At 38.1% G+C, this 11,826-nt stretch overlaps 1 protein-coding gene across 2 annotated transcripts in view; it reads right to left on the minus strand.

Moving 5' to 3' along the window:
* Window positions 1-8,220, minus strand: part of Tbc1d5 (TBC1 domain family member 5) — a 518,011-nt gene extending 509,791 nt beyond the window's left edge. For both annotated transcript variants that reach the window (XM_031348347.1, XM_031348346.1), the window contains exon 1: window positions 8,013-8,220. The gene's annotated coding sequence lies outside the window, so the exon portion shown is untranslated. The remainder of the gene's footprint in view (window positions 1-8,012) is intronic.
* Window positions 8,221-11,826: the final 3,606 nt, after the last annotated feature.

Genomic DNA, 11,826 nt, shown 5'->3' on the forward strand with positions numbered 1-11,826 from the left:
CTAGGAAAGGACATATTGTAAATAAAGAAAACATCTAATTAAAAAAGAAGTTCCTATCCAGATGGGGGGAAAAAAAGGAAAAAAGAGGAAAGCATCCACATTCTCTTTCTCTGGTTCCTTAGCAACCATGATGTGAACTGCTCTGTCCTTCCATGATATGCTAAATCCTCTGACACCATGAGTCCAAATAAAGCCATCCTTTTCTTCCAGTTGTTTTATTACTAATTTAGAGAACAGAGTCAAAGACACATACTAGGGTGAGTTGATTTGCTGTAACTGTGCCTACTCAGATCTGTGGGTGCTGAAGAGAAATGCCAGTCGTGGCTTTCAGGGTTTTAAATCCTGGTATGGGACATTCTTTCTACTACTGCTTCAGTTAGAAACATTGGGTAGCCTCATCCTGTAATCTCAACACTGAGCAGGCAGAGGTAGAAGGATGACCAAAACCTCAAGGTCACCTGGTCTCTACTGTGAGTTCTAGGACAGTGATGGCTACAGAGTGAGGAATTTGTACCTGCTTAAACTTGCTTAATAGGGTGAGAGAGTTGAAAACCGCTTTCAGAGCTGTTTAATCATCTTGCTTTCCTGTTTATGTTCCATGATGAAGAGCGACCTGAGAGTATTGCCCAGCAGGCCAAATGCTCTGTCCCTCAGATGTATTCCAGCTGCACACTAAATCACAAAAATATTGAGACTTCAGCATGTATCTGTGTGATATCTCTCACAGACAAAACAAAAATATACTGCTTGTGTTTTATAGATGAAAGAATATTCAAAACTTTTTTTTTCTGGGCAACAATTTTCAGTAATAATTAGATAGTGCCTAAATTCATAGTACTTCAACATATTATTATTTAGTCTAAAACATGTGCAAAATCAATTTAATAGCAGGAAAATGTTTCATAAGGAGATTCATCATCATCCCACTCTTTAAATAAGAATGTGGACTAGTGCTGATTAATTCTAATACATGTTTTCAAAGATGTGTGTATATAAAGAAGTGTATCAATTACAGATTATAAAATATTAAATATTTTAAAAGATCAAATTTATTAAATCTTTTAAAGGTTTACAGCTATTTCACTATTACCAAATGTGATTTCAGTGTATTTCAATATCATAAGTGAGAATGAGATACTTGGGGTGCAACTAATCATATTCAGTCATTCCTCGCATCATTTCATGAGAGTCTACCTGTTATAAAGCAAGTCCTATCTCGGGGAATAATTGTTCCATAGCCCACCTTCTTCCTCTGGTTACAAATTCAGGTATTATTGCATAATCTTGTTGAGAAAAATAGAGTAACATCTTGAACAGCCAAATAACTTTTTTATTCATTTTCAATAACCATGTAAAACCTGGTCTACAATTTGATTTATGCATGTGGCAGTACTTGAGGCAGAAATGAAGAATTCTCTCTTTACAAGGTTCTGTTCTTTAAGGGACTAGAGCAGCAATCCTTTATTCACCTTTATGAAATTTCCATTGTGCTATGTCTGCCTAAACAAGGCTCATGCTAATCATGTGTGAAGGATTATAAAGGACAAGAAATAAACACATTCAATTAAACAGTGGGCTTGTTTAGGAATGTAACACATAGCTTAAGTTCATCCCAATATGCCCATTGCAAACACTTCTGCCTTAGTTCGTTGGTGGTGGTTTGTTTGGTTTTTGAGACTTGCAGTAGATTGTCTTACTCACAACTTCCTATTTCTATGCACTTTTAATCTCTGACTCTTTTACTTCTGCTAGAGGTGCATTTGCTTCTCTGTATTCTAAATTAAATCACTGCTTGTCAAGCTACAGTCTTCTGCTTTACCCCTAGATCACGAGTAGACCTTCCACAGCCTAGCCTCGTTCTCTCAACACCTGCTCACTTATCTCCAGTGTAGCCCAGAACTCTGAATATTCAATCTGTACTTTTTACACAGAAGAAAGGAAAACCTAGGTGGTATCAGCTGTCTAGATAGTGTTCTGCATATTTTATATACATATATAATGTTTTATAACATTTTGACAAGTACGCTTTATCATCATCCTGTTGAGACCATGGTCAATGATTGTGCAGTTGCCAAGACCAAGATGAAGGGCTTCCGTCCTGGAATCACCTACTTATTTACGCCAGTGATCACTTTCTCTATTTGCAAATTGTTTTCTGCCTATAAAATATTATGGTCTTGTTATAAAAATGTGAACAATGCAATAAAAAAATAGAAAGTCAACCCCCATCATTTATTCTTGTTCTTTAAATTTATGTATTTTTAGCCTCTCTGTCTCTGTCTTTATCTCTGTCTCTGCCCCTGTCTCTCTGTTTTTCTCTGTCTCTCTCTGTCCCCTCCTCCCCCTCCTTCTTTGTGTGTGTGTGTGTGTGTGTGTGTGTTTGAGACAGGGGAGAGAGAGAGAGAGAGAGAGAGAGAGAGAGAGAGAGAGAGAGAGAGAGAGAGAAAGAATGCACATGCAATGGCATGCTCCAGTGTACTTGTGGAAGTCAGAGGACAACCCATGGGTATTGGTTCTTTCTGGCCACCATGTGAGTTCTGGGGATCAAACTAAGATTGTCGGGCTTGCTGACAAGTGTCTTCACCTGCTGAGCCATCTCACTGGCTCCAATCTCCACCTTTTATTCTTATCATCTAAGATAAACACTAGGAATGGTGGATCTTCTTGTACTGCAAGGGTTTGAGTATGTGTGCATGTTGTTACTTAGTACAGTGTTAATCTTATTCGGAATTTTCTTTCTTAATATTATATTAAAGACATTTCTCTGAATCACTTCCTTGTTTATCCAAACCTAACTCTGCGCTGCATAATCCTGTCCTGTGAATGCAGCCTTATTTTCACTGCCCACATTCATTAGAGCAGTGCTTAGCTGAGATGCACGATGACATCTATTCAGTGTACACAGTGTTCCAGGCAGTGCCCAAAGCACCTGACATCTGCATCTCCTCCTGCCTTGTGACATCAGTACTATTTCTGTTAGTCATTTGACTGGTAGCAGGACAGCAAGGATACAAGCATTGTCTTCTCCTTGCTAGTGCTGCTCGCATCCCTTACTTTGTTCATCCTTTCCTTCCTTCCTACACTTGATAAGCGTACTTGACCTCATTAACCTCTCCAATAACTACATTCTATAATCAAATCTGTGCTCTGATGTCTCAACTCCTGGGCTCTGTACATAACCCTAGCTGAGCTTATATAACTTAGATATTTACTTCTTAAATCTGCAGTCTTTCTGATTGGCCTCTGCAGTCCTTGGGATATGGTTGAGCCTGGATGCTTCTGGTATTCTACTCCAGGTTTTCTCTAAGACGTCTTGAACTTGAGACAGCCCAAGATATCCATCCTCTTCAACTCAAGATGACATTTCCTGCTTTCCTTCTCAGTTTGTAAGTGGCCTTCTAGATCTGGGCACCATATTTCTTTTCCTACTCAGTCACCAAGTCCTGCCTTACTTATTATTCTTTTCCACTCTCATATTTGCCCACTTCCTACTGACTGCTCAAGTGGCATCTCCATGGCTTCTTGTCTAGACTCATTGAATAGACTTCCCAGGGCTGTCCTGAGAGTTACATCTTCTAGAGCCAGTCTCTCAATGTGGTATTAATCTGACTGAGTTCTGTTTACACCCTTACTCTGGTGTCCTATTCCACTAAGGAAGGTCTGAATCTCTGACTCTGATAGTTTTAACAAAAAACATGTTCAAAGAACGCTCATGTTTTTGGTCCTGTTCACCCTATTTGGAGCACTTCACCTACTATCTTCCTTCCACCTACTCCTCATCTTTGTAATGTAAGCATGACCATCTGTCACTATTCGTACTAAGTATCTGTTAGTACAGCTCCTCAGGAACCATTCCTTATACTCCGACTCAGGAAAAATAAAATCTCTTTGCCCGCTAAAACCTAGCTCACTTTATGTATTGCACCTTGCATTCAGCTTTCCATAAGTATGACAAATGGTGTGCTTTGATTCCTATGTTCATGGGTCCATGTAGGCAGCCGCTTGGACGATAAAATCCAAGATGGCGCCGGTTCCCGATACACCGTAGCTGTAAACGGTTCCACTGCGCATGCGCCAAACCCGAGCAGGTGCATGCTAATGAGGCGATAGCCAGGGACCAATCCAGGAGGACTGGAGAACTCGGGCTCGGGTATAAAAGCAGTGTTCGCTGAGCAGCCGGAGCCATTCCACAGAAGCAAGAAACCTGAGAGAGCTGTAACACCAAGAAACCTGAAGGACTGTAACACTAAGAAACCTGAAAGAGCTGTAACAAAAAGGAATTCCTGAGTAAACCATGCGAGAAGGAGCCTCGGTGTTCTGTCATCATTGCTGCTGGTCAGCAAAGCGCGGGACAGGTCCAGCCCATTGGCCCTGTTGCATTTGTGTCCATGGGTGATTAAGCAATCTACTCTGGCAGAAGCACATGGTAGAAGAAGCTCCTAACCTCATGTGAGCCAGGAAGCAGAGTGGGATAACAAGAGTCAAGGCCCCAATACCCGCTTTAAGTAGATGCCCTCAATGACCTAACTCGCTTCTACCAGGCCCCATCTCCTAAAATTTCCAACATCTTCTAATAGTGCTATAGGTTGGCAACTAAGTCAATAACACATGGGCTTTGGACGCTTATTCAAACCATAGAACCGACTCACTGCAACCTTGTAGAAACATAGTGGAAAGACTTCGTGTGTCTTCTGTCAAAAAATATAAACACATAGGGGTTTCAAGGTACACGTTTCTGTGCCTTTATCGCATTTAGTAGAGTACCTGGCATATAAGGAATGCCCAGTGTTTTGAGAACGTGGCAATGAATAACTTTGCTGACCAGCCCAATATATCTCCATCATTAGGTCTGCTTCCATCTTTTTTGCTTTAAAATTTGGTTCTAAGGTTTCTTACTGATGCTTCATATCCAAGCCCCCGCCGCATACACACACACACACACACATACAACACACACACATGCACACGCACACACACACACAGAGAGAGAGAGAGAGAGAGAGGGAAAGAGAGAGAGAGAGAGAGAATTAAGAAACAAATTCAGTATCTTTTATTTTCAGGTTACAAAAATCAACATATAAAACAACTTTACATCTTACAAATGAAGTTTCTGAAATGGCGAGAAAACAAGATCATCTATGATAGCCTCATACCCCAAATACAAGATTTAAACATGAAGCCAAAGAGGCGAAAGAGATAGTTGTACACAGAAAACTAAATATAGGGATAAAATTGAAGAAAACAAAATAAAAAGTGTCTCATGTTGTGGTGGATTGAATGAAAAGAGTCCTCATCATATATTTCCCCTCACAGTCCCCAGTTGGCAAGTTGTTTGAGAAGGAAGAGGAGGCATGGCCTTGCTGGAGTAGCTGCAGCCTTGCTGGAGTGAGTGTGGCCTTGTTGGAGACAGTGTTTCACTGGGCTTTGAGGTTTCAAAAGCCCTTGTTAGGCCCAGTATCATTCTCTTTTGTTCTGTTGCCTGTGGATCGTGAAGGGAAGCTTTCAGATACCATACCAGTGTTGATAATCATAAAACCAACTTTATGCAACTGTAAGCAAGCCCCAATTAAATATTTTCTAAGAGTTGCCTTGGTCATGGTATCTTTTTTATATCAATAGAACAGTAACTAGCACATTTTCATGTGTTAAAAGAATTAACTTTGTTGAAACAAATATATTACAAAGTAATGGACATATCCAATGCAATGCCCATTAAGATTTCAGTATTCATCTTCATCATAGAAGTAAAAAATTAACCCTTTAACTTAAATGGAACCACTTAGGATCAAAACAACCAAAGAAGAAGAAGAAAACTTAGAACAGCAATACTACCTGATTTCAAAATATACTGTAAAGCTAAAATAATAATAGCTTTTTAAAAAGCAGCCTGATACTAGGATACAACCAGGTATTTAGACCAATGGAATCATTTAGAAATTCTCAAAAAAAAGGGCCATACTTTACATCTAAATTGGCATTTTATAAAGGAGTCACTAACACACAGCAGCAGAAGGACTTTTTCTTCAATAAACACTGTTGGGAGAAATGGATATTTACATGTGGAAGACAATGTTAGACCCTTATCACACTTCAAGTACAGAATTCAATTTGAATTAAATTAAAAGTTTAACCATTAAGGGTAACTAGAGTGGAGAGGAGGAAGAAGAGTAAGAAACACCCATACTGAGCAAGTAAGTGTTACACCACTGAACTATGTTCCTGGACCAAAAGCCAGATTTTGGCTCAAGCTGGTTTAAGCTGAGTTTCTGTCTCTTGTAACCAAAAGAATCCACACTGATACAAGTTATTTCTCTGCAGGAAAACTTGATTCTTGGAAAAGAAATTGTATGGGCAACTAAACATTAGTCAAGAGTTTGATTTATTTCTGAATATGACATCTAAAAAGACAGATTGGTATATGTTTTTTTAAGCTTTATGATTTTGATACATGACATGTATGTGTATGTGCATCTGTGCATGCATGTGTGTATGTTCACACGGAATATTTAGAGGTTTCTAAGAGAAAGGATCATATCATTTGCATATGATTTACTTCCTTCTTTTCTATTTCTATGCCTTTTGTTTCATTTTCTTCTTTAATTGCTCTGGCTAGCACTTCTTGTTGTGTATTGAGAGTAGGCATCCTTGACTTGCTTATGATCTTATAGGAAAAGCCTTCCCTTTCATTATAAGCATGTTGATAGATATAGTTTTGTCATACATGGCCTTTGTTATAATGAAGATTTTTTTTTTTAAATGTAAGTGATGGTCAGAGGACAACTTCTGAGAAATCACCTCTTTCCTTCCACCATGAGTTTGCTGTATCAAAATCACATTGTCATGATTTCTCTTCTGAAATCTCATCAGCACAAAGTACATTCTTTCTATATCTAATTTCCTGGGGTTTTTTTTTTTTGTAGTCATGAAAGGATAATGAATCCTATTGATATTTTTGCTACATCTATTGCATTAATCCCATTTTTATCCTTTATTCTGTTAATGTGATTTATGACTCCTACTGATTTTTGATACATTAGAAGTATAATCCCCAGGGTGACATTATTCTGAGATAGGAAGTGTATAGGTCATAAGGACTCTGTCCTTCTAAAAGGATTAGTGTCATTGTGAAAAGGCTTTGTGGGAGAAAAGGCTTTCTGACCTACCACATGAGAATTGTCCTTCCTTCTTGAGGCTACAGTAAGAACACACCAGACAACTAGATGATGGTGTATTCATTTTAGAATTCCCAGACTCTAGCACTGTGAAAATAAATACTGTTCTTTTTTAGTTATCTTGTCCCAGATATTCTGTTGTAGCAAGCCAAAGAACCTAGACCTATAAGCAATCTTGGAACCTAAAGCTTGAGCATTGCTATAAATTTGATTCTGGGATAGGCCTAAAGTGTACAGCTGCAGCCTCTTGCATGGTACTAGAATCTGATGATGTAGACCTAGTGCTGATCTTTGCAGCAAAGTCTGGCTTTCACTTTACCATGCTACCATAGTAGCCTTGGGGGAAAGGTGCCATGAATAATGCTAAATGGTCCTTCTTCCCTTTTTTATTTTTCCATTTGTGTGCGTGTGTGTGTGTATGTGTGTGTGTGTGTGTGTGTGTTTGTGCAGGTGCATGCGTGCAATATAGTACCTGTATGTATGCATTATGTAGTGTATGTATGTGTGTGAGAACACTTGTGTGTGGGTGCTCATGTACACAGAGGATAGATGTTGACTCTGGAACCATCTTCAATGACTCTTCCACTTTATTCATTGAGGAAAGATCTCTCAGTCATAACCAGAGCTCATTGATATGGATAGTCTTTATAGCCAGCCATCTTACTTTGGGCATCCTATGCCTCTTCCTTCTTGGGACTAAAATTATTGGTTGGCTGCCACACCTACCCAACATTTGCATGATTGTTAACATGGGCAAACAATCCATGGCCTCCAAACTCTGGTCCCTAGGTTTTCAACAAGCACTTTAACCATGAGCCCATCTTCTCATCCCCTGCTTACCTTCTTCTGTGTATCTTTTCCCATTCTTGTGCTCTCTTCTAGTTTCATGACTGCACTCTGGGATTCCTCAGCCTGTGTGCATGTATTTTGAGCATGGATAGCTAGTGAGATAGACATTCTGTGATGAGGCTCCATCATAAACATCTGTTTTGCCAGTGTCACTCTCTCCATTCTTAATAAATACTTTTTTAATTTAAGATTTAAGTTTCTTCCGCCTGAAGCTTCTAAATCTAAACTGGACTTACCAGGTTCTAGATTTGCATCCACGTCAGTATATTTTCACTTCTCGTTTCTTATTATCACTTCTTGTTTGGGATAAATCACTGTAACATCAAACTTTCTCCCTTTCTTCGGCTAAGGCCATTATCCATTTACCACTTGTATCTGAATTATCACAGAACAACTTATTTTCCTAATAAAAATAATTGGCTTTCTTAACGGCAATTTTTTTCAGTGCTATCTACCTTCACTTTTTTCCATAGAGGTTTAACTTACATAGAGAATTTAACTTACTTTTATTTAAGATCTTTGGGCCTGCATAATTTTCTTTACTTTTGGTATTTCCAAGTAGTAAGTAAATGAATAGCCGCCCTTCTGCTGCTAGACACTTCAGAAGACTCTCAAAACTCAGATGTGATGCAATGTTATGCTAAATTAAAATTTATATATTCTTTGATTTCTTTTAAATGGCTATTAGAAAACTTTTATCTTTGAGTAATGGATTATTGAATATCCAACATGATTTATTTTTATCTTTCTCTGTTGGTATTATCCATATTAATCCACTTTTACATGATCAGATAAAAGGAATTTTTGCATCTGAATTTCTAATAGGCTCCTAAAAACACTTTTTTGCATGCTCAAATATCTACTCAGTATGAAGAAAGACTGGTTATTCAAAACACTGTTACCTGTATTTCATGTTTCAAAAGTTTACTGGAATCTTTTGTTAGTATCTAAATAATCTGTATTATAATGACCTGGTTCCTATGCAGAAAATAAGAAAGACAGAATTTATGGAGCTTTCCTTTAAAACAGTTCTGAACACTGGCAAGCTAAATTGATTTTTTTTCTTCAGAGATCACATTACCTTCTGTGTTTATTTTCTTTTTAAAAATGAATCTCCATTCTAATAAATCTTCATCTAATAGGACTGCCTTAAAAAGAAGTTTAATTAAATAAAAGGAGAAAAGGAAATCTGCCTTTTGAGAGCCAGAACATATATAATTGTAGTACATTTCCCCCCTGATCAGCAGCTAGGAAAGCCATGTGGTCTGCACATGGTCTGGTGTCTAGAATGTCCTGGGATCTAATGCCACATAGTAGCAGTAGTTATGATGTCATCTGTATTAGCTCTCTGAAGAGTTAGCAATCCACTCTACCTCAAGGAACTCCAAATTTCCTTCTAATTTCCTGACATCTGACAATGATGTAGCTAATTTTCATGGATTTAAAAAAATATTATTTGATGGCTGGTGGAATGCACAGTGGGTGCTCTATATGTACTTGGTGGAATTCACAGTGGGTGCTCTATATGTACTAGCCACCAAGTCTGATGACTTGAGTTTGGTCTTTAAGACTTACCTGGTGGAGGCAGAGAACAGACTCTCACACATTGTCCTCTCCTCTATGCACATATGCTCTGGAACATACACACATCCTTGCATGTGCATATACATATGCTCAATACAGAGAAAGTAAAGATAAACTAATTAACCCAAATGTGGTGGCAAATGCTTTTATTTTTGGCACTTGGGAGGCAGAGGCAGGTAAATCTCTGTAGCCTGGTCTACATATTGACTTACAAGCCAGCCAGTGTTATATACTGAGATCCTGTCTAAAAGAATAATTGAATAAAAAATGGTATCTGAGGTCAACAAAAACCTTCCTGTTTAGCTAATTTTACATTATTGTGTGACATCGATGATATTTACAGTGTTGTTTAACCAGAGAGAAGGGTTTAATTCATTTCTACTTTTTTCATCAGCTCAAAAAGAAACCATGTGCCCAACCCCCAAATTGTAATTCTCTACCTCACCTTTTGTTCAGTATTCTTGTTTCTACAAATTTACCTTCTGTAATATGTCATAGGTATCTGCCTTTTACATCTGCCTTCTTTCACTTAGCACATTGTTGTCCAGTTTTTTTCATGTTGTAGTATGTAGCACAGAATAACTTCTTTTTATGAATAATAGCATGATTTTATATTGAAAAACTGGTTTTTTGGTTTTGATTTGTTTATCTACTCATCTGCTAATGGACTCTTGGGTTGTTTGCATTTTGTATTATGGTGAATAGCGGTTCTATGAACATTTTCATATATATTTTAGTTTGGATCTTTGTTTTCAGTTCTTTGGGGATATCTATCTATCAATTTATGTATCTACCTATCTAATCTATTCATATCTCCAAGATCATATAGTAACTATTCTTAGACTTCTTTAGATTAGTACATTTTCAATTTCTTTCTTTTGTGTGCCATGACACATATGTGGAAGTCAAAGGACAAATATGAGGACTTAGTACTTGCTTTCTACTTTGTGGGTCCTGGGGATCAAATTCAGTTCATTAGGTTTGACACTAAGCGTCTTTACCCACACTGCTGTCTTGCAGGCTTTGCCTAGCCTCTTGGAGAATCTTTGAGTTTTTCTCTGTGGTGTCTGTATCATATTTTATATTTCCATATTACTGTCCAAAGATCAGTGTCACTTCCTGCTCACTAATGCTTGTTTCCTTTATTCTGTGTATTTATTATCACACTGATTGGTGTAGTGAATGGCATTTCACTGTCTTTTTGATTTGCCTTTCACTGATGACTGGTGATCTGGAGAAACCTTAAATGTGCTACCGACCATTCCTAAATCTCCTTTGGAGAAATACCTATTTAAATTTTTTGCTAACTTTCTTATATTTTTTGGTTGTGAGCCTAGCTTTTAATGGCTGAGCCATCTCTCCAGCACTTTTGTTAACTTTCTACTGAAGTCTTTTTTTTTTTTTAATCATTGAGCTATATGAGCTCTGTATATATTCTGAATGATTAGCACCTGAAGAATTTACAAATCATGTGAGGGATTATCTTCTTGCTCTCTATAGAAAAATCATTCAAAGCATAAAAGTTTGATTTTAACGAAGTCCAGTTTATCTATTTTTTAAACTTTGCTGCATGTATGTTGTGTCATATTTAAGGAATCATTACTAACCTAAAATAATGATTTGCCTCCATTTTATCCTCCTAAGAGGTTTATAATTTTAGCTTCTAAATTTATAATAAATCAATTCTTAGTTTACTTTTACATAAATATAAGAGGTTTAATTTTTAAAAAGAATAATTTTATTTTAAACTGTTAAAATTAGAGCTTCGCAGCCAGTCCCACAATACCCAGAGGAAGCTCCACTCCCAGACGCTCTGACATACCCAGGATCAGAGGTGAGGAGGACACAACCTCTGTCCCAACATGGGAAGTAACCAGGACCAGCAGGACCCAGGCACACAGGAACTCTGCCAGCCCAGTGGCTCGGGTTGCTTCTGGTCTGTCTGGGCTGGAGGTACTCTGAGAAGACCTTGGGCACAAGCTCCGCAGCCATTCCTACAACACCCAGAGGAAGCTCCACTCCCAGGTACTCTAACAAGCCCAGGATCACAGGATCACAGAAATAGCTTGACTCTGAGGAGTTCTGACACAACCAGGATCACAAGAAGGACAGGCTCCAGTCAGATTTAGCAAGGGCAGGTATCACTAGAAATAATCAGATGGCAGGAGGCAAGCATAAGAAAATAAACAACAAAAACCAAGGTTACTTGGCATCATCAGAA

The sequence above is a fragment of the Mastomys coucha genome, unplaced genomic scaffold (assembly GCF_008632895.1).
Source record: "Mastomys coucha isolate ucsf_1 unplaced genomic scaffold, UCSF_Mcou_1 pScaffold3, whole genome shotgun sequence".
NCBI lineage: Eukaryota > Metazoa > Chordata > Mammalia > Rodentia > Muridae > Mastomys > Mastomys coucha.